Consider the following 12,516-nt stretch of genomic DNA (forward strand, 5'->3'; position numbering starts at 1 on the left):
GTCAATCGACCCCCAAGGGGGTCGCGACCCACAGGTTGAGAACCCTTGCATTAGATCATCCAATATATAGTAAGTCAGTATACTTGTGAGTGTAGCAATGTAATGTAAAGGCTCTGACCACTAAACTGCACACATTTTTGCTATCGGGCTTTTTATGAAACCAAGAGGTTGTCTGTCGTAATTAAAGTGGATAAATGAAGGTGTGAACATTGTTAGGGGGAGACAGGCAAGAGAGGTAGACAGTAAAAATATGTATTTGTAATGAGATATTTCTGCTTAAGCTTTCATTTCGGTTGTGTTTCTACATGCACCTATTTAAAGTTGAATCAAAGTAACTTAATAAATTAAAGTTCAGTTATTTTGTAGGGTGGGCAAATTATTGTCCTCTCTTCTAGCATTGAACAGTACATGAAATCAATTTCTTCAATCGCTTCTAATCATTCTTCTATTTATTCTCATTCTCATATTGTTGACAGGTCAAGGTTGAATTCTAGATCGACCTTGCAGTGGATGTTAAAACGTCTGCTGTCAACGGTCTGGATTTTTCGAAGTTCTTTTGGATTACATTTAATTACGGTAGCGAGGTTTTGTGGAATGGCTGCCAAATTTTAACTGAAGTGGAATTAAAATTATTGTAGGATATTCTACGGATTACTTCAAAGGATTTGTTCTGCTCAAGTTGTGATCGTCTGCTGCAGTTGAGATCATCTGTTCTAGATACATTCAAAGGATTTTGAATAAAGGAAACAATTCAAAGACGATTAAAATAGACATCGCTTCCAGTGTTTGAATATTCCTACTTTCTAGTTGGCAGTTTATAATAGATACAAATACGACAAATGATATCCAGAAACCTTAGTACGGTAAGTTGATTTAACACAAAATACATACGCTGTGCCAAGTAGATATGCATACTACATATTTCCAAAATTAGTAGTCCATCTATGTAACAAATACTCTTTGTATGCTGATTTTATGTTTATGATCACATTGACAGTACAATACTTACTTTTCTTTGTGTATCCTCAATGGTACAAACAGATTCGCTTGCCGGGGAAACAAAGTGATTAAAACACACTGAAGAAACTTTTGCTCTTTTTCTTTCTTTAATGAACTCCTTTAAACACAAATTCAAACAATTCATTAATCCGCGATACAGAAGCAGCTTGACATGCGATTCTTGCTAACTCGCTGAAGCAGTAAAACTACAATTTAATGTTATTAGTTACATTGTTATTACACGGTTACAACTTTAGACTGATACCTTTTTGCACTGAAAAAACTTTATGCTGATACAACTTAGTACTGATATAACTTTCTACTAGTATAACTTTATTCTGATATAACTTTATTCTGATATAACTTTATACTGATATAAATTTTTACTGATAAAACTTTATATTGGTATCATAACTTTATACTGCTATAACTTTATGCTGAAATAAATTTATGTTGATCTAACTTTATACTGATATAACTTTATACTGATATAACTTTAACTTTATACTGATATAACAAAACTTTGTCTTTAAAATGACTCATAACAACTCATGGTCGCGATCCTAACTCAAGCACCAGCCACAACTCAAGGACCTCGACTAACTCACTTTTTCCAAATTTACACCTTTTTAAATCGTCTTTTCTAGAATCCTCGAAATTTCTTTTCCTAATCTTTCTCTTAGCTACCAACTTCTAGAAACTGATGCTCGCGACTTTTTTTTTTCTTCACCTCTTTCTCTAATTTGTTAATTGAGATTAATACGTTCTTATTCTGTGTTTTCTTTCACCTGACTCTTTTCTAGAATAATGTAGAGTGAGGTCAATGTATTGATTCATGACAACCTATATCAATTATAAGAAGAAACAAAAATTTCTTTATTAAACACATTGCTATGTTTCGTATTAAGCCATATCTATGCTAGGATTGACATACTGAGGAACTCGATGAAGAAACTTAGAATGTGCTAAAAATAAAGACGTATAATTATTGTGGTTACCGGCCTTTGACTGGTGGCACCAAAATAGGCTCTGTCTTTGTATTTGTAAGTAATGGCTCAATGCTTTATGTACTATTGCTAGCATTCTTTTTGGTCTTCTGTTCTGAAGTGTCTCTAGATTTGTATGATTTTACTAAGGGTGCTAATCTAATCAAATTTGAATATATTCGGCTGTTATAAATCTCACGGCTCTATGTTCCATTTTTAATTTTTCCTTCAGTTGATGTGTTCAAAACAGAGGGACGCATATTCTACTATTGGTCTGTTGGGGAGTTTTACACAGGGCGGAAACCTTATAAATAGTTAGCTTTTTGGTGTATCCTGGGTACAAAATATAGGAAGTGCTAATGAGCGTTTTGGTGTATCCGGGGTACAAAATAAAAGAAGTTCTGATGAGCGTTTTGGTGTATCCGGGGTACGAAATATAGGAAGTGCTAATGAGCGTTTTGGTGTATCCGGGGTACAAAATATAGGAAGTGCTGATGAGCGTTTTGGTGTATCCGGGGTACAAAATATAGGAAGTGCTAATGAGCGTTTTGGTGTATCCGGGGTACAAAATATAAGAAGTGTTAATGAGCGTTTTGGTGTATCCGGGGTACAAAATATAGGAAGTGCTGATGAGCGTTTTGGTGTATCCGGGGTACAAAATATAAGAAGTGTTAATGAGCGTTTTGGTGTATCCGGGGTACAAAATAAAAGAAGTGTTAATGAGCGTTTTGGTGTATCCGGGGTACAAAATATAGGAAGTGCTAATGAGCGTTTTGGTGTATCCGGGGTACAAAATATAGGAAGTGCTAATGAGCGTTTTGGTGTATCCGGGGTACAAAATAAAAGAAGTGTTAATGAGCGTTTTGGTGTATCCGGGATACAAAATAAAAGAAGTATTAATGAGCGTTTTGGTGTATCCGGTACAAAATAAAGGCAGTGTTAATGAGCTGTTTGTCAAAGTTGTATAGGATATTATTTATGCACTTTTTGTTTTCACTGCAGAAATTAAAGTTTCAAATTTTTAAAGTTCTTCCATTTGTAGCACACAAGACTTTTACCATGGCGGAAACATTAAATTCTAGAAATGTCTATGACATGAAACTTATTGAAAAACAAGTGGGCTGTTAACTAGCAGTCATCATCATCATCATCATCAAACTCCATTAGAGTGAGGGCTTGAGAGGCTCAAATCCTCTCTTGCAAAAGCCCTGGACAGAAACCCTGCTGTCTTGCGTAGTGCATAAATGTCGCCATACAGGTCGAGAATTTTGGGTTTCCCAGACCTGTCGAGACGGAGATCAGCTAGTCTGGGGCAGTCAAACAGAATATGAGGCACGGTTTCCTCTTCTTCCCCGCAGCCGGGGCACCGTGAATCAAAATTTGGTTAGGACAGTGATCTTGCAGTAATAGAGTTAAATTGATACGAGAATCAAACGTCACACATTGAGACATTGTTAAAACTATAGCTCATTTTATTTAAAAATTTAGCTGTCAACAGCGAAAGCCTCTCTAGGGTCCTTGACATTGTTTAATTTATCAAACTCTCTAATACCCTAAAAAAAAAAAAACTCTTGTAAAAAGCTTGTTTGTATGATTATAATATAAGACCTAGGTATTTTACGTTTTTAGTCTGGGTTATTGGTTTACTATGAGTAAAATAAGTGGAATTTGTTTGTTACACTCATAGACATAAATAAATATAGACTGGCCGAAGGAAGTAACTTCATGTAACTTGAAAACATGTATATCTATTGTATTCGGATTTCCGAATTATGAAAAATTGCATGATCTTCATTCTTAGAGATTAAACAAAACTACACTGCCTCCTTATTTACAATATATATCGGTGTGTGGCTGAAATAGATATGAATACTTAACTTTTATACTGCTCATAAATGCTGTATAATAAAGTACACAAAATTACAAGTCACAAATTTTCGTTTCATAAAACTCTTTAATCGGCCAGTCTATATTTATTTATGTCTATGGTTACACTTAATAATTGACATTATTTAGGGTAGAAAGACATGTTTAAGTTTTAAATTTGATTCTCATTTCTGTAATTCTATTTCTCTTTGAAAAATTTCTGTATCTTGTGTTGTTTTTTATTGTTCTATATATTATGCAATCGTCTGCATATAATCTAACTTTTGTTCCTGAACTAATGCAATTTGATAACTCAATTATGCTAATTAAAACAGTAGTGGATCTAAGACTGTTCTTTGAGTTAAACCTGAGTTTACTGTTATCGGTGTTGAGCCATTTATTATTACTCTCTCCCTATCAGAAAATCTTTAATCCACTGATGCAATGGACCATCAATGACAAAATATTTTAATTTTTGAAGCAAGCTATGGTGGTGAACTTTGTCAAAAGCCTTAGAAAAATCTAAGAGATAGCATGTTTTTGCTCATTATTAGATCTCAAGATCTAGTCTAGATCTTCGTGTAGATCAGGGGTTCTCAATCTGTGGGTCGCGACCCCATTGGTCGATTTGCCAGGGGTCGCCTAAGACCATCGAAAAAATTGATTGTTTTTGTCTACTCTTCTATTGCTGTATGTGTGTGTGTGTGGGAGGGGTAGTCGCGACAGAGCGGGGGATTGTAAAAAGGGGTCGCCGAGCATAAAAGGTTGAGAACCGCTGTTGTAGATCCAGAACATAGACGTCATCTGCAAAAATTAGATAATCTATAACCCGTTTTTATGTAACTTTAGATTTAATCGGCAACTCAGTTATCGGTACTTTACGGCTGACAACGCCATGTTGTTATTTTTTTTTACTCCAATTTATAGCCAAATTTAAATTTAATTCAGTTTCAACTTTGAATAATCATAACCAGGGCCGCCGTGAGGGTTGTGGCCGCCTGCGTGCGAAAGAATTGGAGATGCGGCACGTTTCAGCTCAAGTCGCCAATGGGTATGATTCCTGGGCGCTGAGCTTATTCTGGCGATTTCAGCTTCAGAAATTCTTTCTCCTGGCGTCTGTAACGCCTTTTTTCTCGTAATAAGAAGAGAGAATATTTTTAAAAGGCTAATATTAAAGTGTTTTCTTTTAGAGCGGACTTTTCATCCTAGTAAAAATAAAAGTTGAGGATCATATTAAGTCTAATAATAAAGAGGCAGCCCTGGTCAACAGTATCATGCGAGGACATTCTAGGTACATATAACACACGGACGTCTGTAATGGGCGTGGTCTTTTTATGATCATCTTCGTGGAAAGTAAGACGTCTTTGTCGCGGACCTTTATTTCACACAAAAATCGTCACTATAATGAAGTGTAATGTTTGTAAAATGTTTTACGTATTTCGGATGTTCCTTCAGAGTTGAAGATAATTACTTCCTAGTCCAAACCTCCCGCAGGACGACGGGGGGATGGGAGCGGGCAGGGTTTGAACCCGGGACCATCGATAAATCCAAACGACAGTCCAGCGCGCAAACCGCACGACCAGCCATAATAGTCGGAAGAAATTCGACCATTCTAAGATAAGGAAAGCCAGAAGAATCAGACTAGCGGAGACGTTTAGACAGGTTCTCTTTTAAAAGTTTCTACCCATATTGTTGCATACGCCTCTCGCGAAAACGGTCTACATTGGACAAGGTCTTATTAGAAGATGAAACGAAGTCTCTTACTTAAGATATTTTAATTTTTAAACATTGGTAATAATGTAATTTTACCAATATTACTAATATATTAATAACAACAATGTGAATAAAGCCTTTTTTTTGTCGCCCCCCCTCCCCCCTTGCTGTTGGTTGGTCGTTGGCTTGTAGCTTACTACTCAATGCAGATCTACATCTATAATCTTAAAATATTAATAACCTGCCCAGTGTGCGGCCGAACATTCCGGGCCTCACGAAGAGGCACAAAACCCCAGTGCAAAGCCCTCAGCCCCCTAGATGACAAAGTGGTCATCATCGAACCACGATGGACGAACTATTATTACTAATATTACCTCTATAATCACCCAAAACTTTTCTACGATTAACTAACGGCCGTTTCTTAACATACAAGTGAATTGACTTTATAATGACTTGATCTGCTTGCAAGACGGGGTATTCTTCTAAACAATAATATTCATATGTAGTAAGTAGATACTAAGAAGAAAAAAGAAACAAATGTGTTGACTGATCTGCTTCTGTAAGCGTCATTCAAAACAAATATTACAAACAATCCGCGAAAATTCAAGGTCAGAAAGGAATAGGCGCCTATAGAAAAACCCATGGTAATCTTTCGCTCAATTATTTTTTCATAAGTTTCCAAAATAACTTCCATGTAAGAATATCTTTTTTTTTTTTGTTTTTGTTTTTACAGGATAATGAAATAATTAGAATTATTATAAAACATTAAAATATTTAAGTAATTTTTAAAATTACACTAAAAAATAAAAAAATAAAAAAGATAACCTTGGAATAATGATTTGGCCGCCCCCTAAATTCGGCCGCCTGCGTGCAATGCACACTGTGCACAATAGGTAGCGGCGGCCCTGATTATAGCGGTCAAAACTAAAGTTTTCCCAATGTGGCCAACGAGCTAGTAATTCTTTTCTCACTGATCTACATCAACTGTTTAATTTATAGGACAATCGTTAGAGCCTTTTTTGAGGTCAGCGTCCATGTCCCTCCATGAAGAAAAAATGGTTATGTTTTTATTAATATTAACATCTTTAATATTAAACTTTATGAATATTTTTTGTTAATTTGTTTGAATTTATGAAAAAAGGAAATTTACGTCTTTTTCAAAGACCAATTATGAAACTAATATAAATTAATTATATACTCCATGAGATAACGATAAATTAGGCACGTAGTGACTGAATAGCTATGTCTCTGAGGCTTTTTAAACATTTATGAAGACTCATTCGTGAGTTTAAATGTTATCAATGTAACCAAACTTGACAGTGGAAAAATCTGAGTAGAAGCTATAAGAGCACAGAGTCTAGACATTCTAGTGTTTGGAAAATCGACACAAAAGTATCGAGTAGGTTAGACACCTGATAACCAGTTTCATATACCCACTGATTCCTGTTATCAGCACCGTGTCCCTAATAGTTAGCTGTGTCTCTAGGAAATGCCACCTGTCGTTAAAAATTGCTATAGAATAGCCTCTTGTGTCTTCAGGAAATACTAGCTGTGACTTAATTAAGAGTTGCTAATTGTGTCTTTAAGAATAGCCTCTTGTGTCTTCAGGAAATACTAGCCGTGACTTAATTAAGAGTTGCTAATTGTGTCTTTAAGAATAGCCTCTTGTGTCTTCGGGAAATACTAGCTGACTTAATTAAGAGTTGCTAATTGTGTCTTTAAGAATAGCTTCTTGTGTCTTCAGGAAATAATAGCTGTGACTTAATTAAGAGTTGCTAATTGTGTCTTTAAGAATAGCCTCTTGTGTCTTCGGGAAATGCTAGCTGTGACTTAATGAGGAGTTGCTAATTGTGTCTTGAAGGAATGCCAAATTTTGCCCGTGACATACGAAATATGTTGTTCTTCTCACCGAAATTCTTACCATTTTTATTTAAGTAATTTTTTTGAAATAATTGTTACAGTCCTCAAATATCCATATCTATTTACTGTAGATTTCAATTTTAATATAAACAGAACCTTTATATAAAATATTGACCATTTTTGTATTATCTACCTAAAAAACAAAACAAAACTAGAATTGTTTTCTCGGCGGTGTTTGTGAGCAAGTTTTTGATTTTCAAAAGGCAGAGAAAAAAAAAAGTGCTTCTCGTCTGCAAACAAAGGGAATTAATTACCAAATGTGGACAACTGGACTTGTAACGAGCAGTGAAGCGAGGGCTGATATTGTTAAAACTGCCAGGATTGTCCTGAATGTACCGTACGGCTGCGTTCAACTGAGCAAATAGAGCGTATTTGTTCATACCCAGCCGTGTATCGCTGAGATTGTGAGGGGGTGGGGCGGTGGTGTCAAAACGATGACTGTTGTGTGTATATCTGGCTTGGTGTGTGTGTGGGGGGGGGGAGTGGGCCCCGAGTACATTTTGTTATGTGTGATTTGTGAATTGATTTTGTGTGTAGTCATTATTTGTTTGCTCTCCCATATTGGGCACACCTTGCTCTGCCGTTTCTCTGCCCTTCCTCTGGACCCTCCAGGGGTCACACATCGGCTACGGAACACAATGCTTTGCGCGCAACTTTCAGCATGATCGATTCCTGTAAATGTAGGAATGTTTTTTTGGTTTCATTGCAAATGTTGTAAAATATATTTGAGAAAAAATATTGTATCTTTGATATACTTAAACCTCACATTTAGTGATATAAATACAATTCATCAATCATTAATAAGAAAGGGGGAAATATATTTGTTACGACACAAGACTCTTTGAAATAATAATAGACTCTCAGGTTATTACTCTATAAATACTTTAATATTACAACAAGTTATGTAAATACGAACATTTCATTTCTCTTCCTGTCCATTTCTCCCGGCTTCCCCTTTTCAACATCCCTTCCATTCATTACACCAATTCGCACCATTATTCATGCACACCGTGCTGCGCTACGACCGTAACAATATTCTCCGCAGAGTTGTCGTTTCTGTGATAGTGTTTTTCGAGCTGCATTTCCGACGTAAACTTGCTTAACTCTTTCTCTCCTAACAGACGATGCCAACGTTGATTCCACCAGAATGTGGTAAATAATTACGGAGAGAAAGAGTTAAGTGTCTCTCCAGATTTAAAAGTTCCTGGTTTGTTTTGTTTGCCTTCCAGTGAAGTTTATATGTTAGTGTCACTTCTTTATGATTCTGTACAGCTTTCAGGGCCCAGCAAATAGTTACAGCATATTTTTATGCGCTGTACCTCAATCGAGGAAATAGTAACTTTACATTTGCAAATGTCGGGATGCAGTTCTGCCTCAGCCTAAAATGATAATGCATGTCAAAGTTTAGGAAGTTTTAAATATTTTGACACTTTAAATATATTTTTTTGGGTCACTATGTCACGTGGGACATATCCTTGAACTAGACATATCCTTGAACTAGACCAGGAGTTCTCAACCTGTGGATCGCGACCCCTTTGGGGGTCGATTGACGATTTGCCAGGGGTCGCCTAAGACCATCAAAAAAAGGAATTGTTTGTGTCCATTCTTCTATTGCTGTGTGTATATACGGAAAAGGGGGGGGGGGGGGTCGCGGCAGAGTGTGGGGGGGAGGGGTTGTTAAAAGGGGTCGACGAGCCTAAAAGGTTGAGAACCACTGAACTAGACGAAGCACGTGACCCAAAGGCAGTTCTAACATGGAGGCCGAAAAGAAGAAAACGAAATCAGGGCCGATCTCGTTGTTGTTACCGGCCATTGACTTGTAGCACCAAACTGCTGGTAGACAACTAAACCGTTATAGTTGTGAAATATCTTAACTTATAAAACTTAAATAACTTGAATAACTTCCTTGTGAACGATTGGAAATATAACTTTTATTATAATATAGACAAAATGAAGTTAATTTGAAATCAAATCAATGTTGTAGACTTTAGTAATAATATTTTAGAAAAAAAAATATATAACTCACTACAGTAACACAACTTTTTAGTCTCACGTTCTGGAGTCGTCTGTCCTAACTAAGAACAAATGACGACAATGCCACTTATGTTGCATCATTCACAACCATTCGCGAACCTCTTCTCATCGTCACCATAGAAATGGCGCAGACACTCACTCAATAACATCCGCTCATCATATGGTCGCACCTTTTGGCCTAAAATCCGTAAGCGCTAGCTGGGAAGAGACTGTGGATGTCAGTTGTAACCGATCTCTGTGGAGACACATTGCCGTAGGAATGGCGCTCTAGGATGTAAGACAGTCATTGCGTTTTCCTACACTACAAGTTTAATCCATCGCAGATTTAAAGCTTCTCTTTTTGCAGACAAGAAAAAGTACAATCTCGTTCTGGTGTAGTGTCTAACCTTGACTTTGCAAAGCCGATTGTGGGTCAGGCAATAGTAGTAAGATTATACATAAAACACTGAACCATAATCTTCAAATACAAAAACAAAACCTAATAAAATACTCAGAAAGACACAAAGATACAGGCACATTCCTCGTTCCATATGCTAGGACAAATTTGTACAAACGCTCCTTCTTCCCTAGTGCTATTGGAGCATGGAATGGGTTGCCTGAGCTAGCCAGGAAAACCAGTGACTTGGCAGAATTTAGGTCATTGGTTAACATGCATGACTTGATTGACCTAGGAAGACACGCATATTCTGTATTGCTCTTTTTTGAAGTAATGTCTTTATTTTATAACATAAGATTTTAGTAAGAGGTTGATGGTTCAACTTTGATTTGAATCACAGTTGTATTTCTTTGTGAGATTTTTTTTGTTGCCGAATCTCCACGCAAACACACTCTTTAATTAAACATGCACTTTTGACACACTAAGCTCCTCTACACACACTCACACACATACACGTTGTTAGTTCATACACTGGTTATTAGGTTGTACCAATTTACTAGACCAGCATCCAACGCTTCGATCTGTGCTTCCAAGACTAACAATGCCCAAAATCGATGGATTGTCCCAGATCAACAAAACTCTGCATCTTCAGAACATCAAAGGCACACTGGTCAAACACGAAATGGCCGAACTGCGCCCTAATGGTCCCTTCAGAAAACCGAACTGGAGATGGGATTTCCCCTTCCCTCAAACTCCGATATGGTTTCCTTGTGATTTACTTGTATAGATTTGAACAAGTTGAACTGTTAGCTACTAGTCTGCTTTACATTGAACTGTGTAAACAATGAGATTTGCGCCTTGATTAAAAACTTACAGATTGAGAGAAGAGTTTCCCCCCCCCACCCCCTGATCATTGTATATCACTACATTATTATTAGGTGTAGAATGAGTATTATATAAAATATTCGTATTAGGGACATGTCGCGGTCCTCTCCCTTAACTCCACTCTTCGTTGGTTTTCATTATGGCGTCTTTTTTTTTCTTTTGTAGAATTATTTTTTTTATGTTTAGACTTTTGTTTACAAACTGCTTCGTATTGGTCGAACATAAAGATAAGAGAGTCAATAACCATGTCTGTATAGTATGGCTTTAATACGCTGAGTGACTACACAACCCACATTTCGTGAACACATTCTCACGGACGAGTTACAAGCACATGTAAACACAAGAACGATAACCGATACAGAATATAATTTCATAACATTCACCCCCGGTTCAAATAAAGCTAACTAGTATTATCCTACGCTTACTTAATTCTTTCATTGTTTATAATTATCAGAGCTATTTACATTCTAGGAATCCTTGGGCTTTTGCCTCTTTTTTTTGCCTCTTTTTTTGGCATTGCCCCTTTTTTTTTTGGCTATTGGCCTCTTTTGGGGCTGTTTTTTTAAACAGAAGGATGCATATTTTATTAGTAAGCGTACAAATTAAGTAATTACATTTTAAAGTACAATGATTGCAAAACATGGCAATGCATATAGTTACATTTAGGTTGTCCTAATATTTTAACGTTTTAAATTGTTTTGTATATGGCGTTATTTTTTTTCCAATAGCATATAATAAATATTTTTTTTTAAATTTAAGGTTCTTATAATATATATGATGAGAATGTCAACAATAGGTAATTAAATAGAAATAATCAAAAAGTGAAAGTAGAAACTTAAATGATATTAAAACATTAAAACATTTTCATCATCGTAGTCATATTTTTTTTGCACTTTGTCTACATTGCTTATGGTTGTTTCCCTTGTGCTTTGCTACATTACCCCAGTTCTTTATATTAACTTCTATCAAACGTGCATACACATCTATGTGTGTACACTTTTGTGCGAACATAGTCATTTAAACATTTATATTGTTTCTTTTGTTGTCTCCCTTCATATGACAATTTTTTATTTCCTCCCTTAAGATTCGGAAAACTACTTCCTCATCATCAAGGTGGAAATCCTGTCTGTTAGAGTCTGTATCTAGGGCAGCGGTTCTCGACCTTTTAGCTCGGCGACCCCTTTTTAAGAATCCCCCACTCGGCCGCGACCCCCCCTCCCCACACACACAGCAAAAGAAGAATAGACAACAACAATCCATATTTTTGATTTTCTTAGGCGACCCCTGACAAATCGTCAATCGACCCTCAAGGGGGTCACGACCCACAGGTTGAGAACCCCTGATCTAGAGGAGTTTCTGTTCTGAGACAATTTCTCTGTGGCTTTTTTTTTTGGTCACAGGAGCCAATTAGAGTCGTACTGAAAGTTATTGTATATGTATCTATATATATGTGTATATATATCTTTTTTTTTTCTTGAATATTTTCCCACTCCCCCCCCCCTTTTTTTTTTTTTTTTAAATATTTTTCCTCTTCCCCTCTTTAATATATTATTTCTCAGTAGACTGCACAAGCATGCGCAATATTGACAATGGTGGTGGAGTATTTTATTTTTAACAATAGTAAAAACTTTGACAAAACATGAAACTAAATACTAATTTAGTAACTATTTGATGCAAAAGCTTGTTGAGATATGAGGTTATGTTGATGCTCAATATTAGAAAAACAGAAGTAGAACA

The 12,516-nt window shown here is 36.3% G+C and overlaps 1 protein-coding gene across 1 annotated transcript in view; it reads left to right on the forward strand.

The window, feature by feature from the left end:
• The first annotated feature begins 562 nt into the window (after positions 1-562).
• Positions 563-12,516, forward strand: part of LOC106061741 (kin of IRRE-like protein 1) — a 303,275-nt gene continuing 291,321 nt past the window's right edge. Inside the window, exon 1 of the mRNA XM_056009884.1 lies at positions 563-863. The gene's annotated coding sequence lies outside the window, so the exon portion shown is untranslated. The remainder of the gene's footprint in view (positions 864-12,516) is intronic.

This window comes from Biomphalaria glabrata, chromosome 14 (assembly GCF_947242115.1).
Source record: "Biomphalaria glabrata chromosome 14, xgBioGlab47.1, whole genome shotgun sequence".
NCBI classification, from domain to species: domain Eukaryota; kingdom Metazoa; phylum Mollusca; class Gastropoda; family Planorbidae; genus Biomphalaria; species Biomphalaria glabrata.